Source organism: Gavialis gangeticus, unplaced genomic scaffold (assembly GCF_001723915.1).
Source record: "Gavialis gangeticus isolate Ggan-Ray unplaced genomic scaffold, GavGan_comp1, whole genome shotgun sequence".
Taxonomy (NCBI): Eukaryota; Metazoa; Chordata; order Crocodylia; family Gavialidae; genus Gavialis; species Gavialis gangeticus.
The window spans coordinates 32,402,430-32,403,143 of record NW_017729032.1 but is presented as its reverse complement, the minus strand read 5'-3'; the positions used below and the strand labels follow the sequence as shown (position 1 = coordinate 32,403,143).

Genomic DNA, 714 nt, shown 5'->3' with positions numbered 1-714 from the left:
GGACATATTGAACAGTGTGCCTATTTGCTTAAAAATAATTGGACAGAGCCATCAGAAAAACGAGCCAATTTAACACTTGCATGAATTTTAAATGGCAAAAACTGAAATGACCACAGGGCAATCCCTATAAGTGCAAAAAAATCAACCTGGGCTCCTTATTTGGAAAAACACCAAGACTTCAGTGGGGACTTTGCCTGAGTATGGACAGCAGGATTAGAAACTTTTTAGATCAGAGCCTCTTTTCCAGGTCTCTAAATTCAGCTGTAACTACTTTATTTACTAAATTATGATACTATGCAAATACATGGAACAGTTTGCAGAGATAGTGTGATATGAATAAATTCAGTTCCATGTGTTGTAATATATTTTTGGTTGATCAAAAATAAAAACTTTGGTTTAAAAAAAATAACAATTGCAATTCCTGACACCAAATAAAATAGATAGATAGATAGATAGATAGATAGATAGATAGATAGATAGTGAGGACTTAGTCATGGAACTTCTGGTGGGACTAGACATGTTCAGATCAGCAGGTCCTGAAGATCTTCACCCCAGAGTGCTGAGGGAATTGGCAGAGGTCATTGCGGGACCCCTGGCACAGCTTTACAAGCACTTGTGGTGCTATGGTGAGGTGCCAGAGGAGTGGAAAAGGGACGATGTGGTCCCCATTTAAAAAAAGGGAGACAGGAGGACCCAGGAAACTATAGGTCCCTT

The 714-nt window shown here is 39.1% G+C and overlaps 1 protein-coding gene across 4 annotated transcripts in view; it reads right to left on the bottom strand.

Moving 5' to 3' along the window:
• GRIA4 (glutamate ionotropic receptor AMPA type subunit 4) overlaps positions 1-714 on the bottom strand; it is a 521,444-nt gene that overhangs the window by 207,741 nt on the left and 312,989 nt on the right. The window lies entirely within an intron of this gene.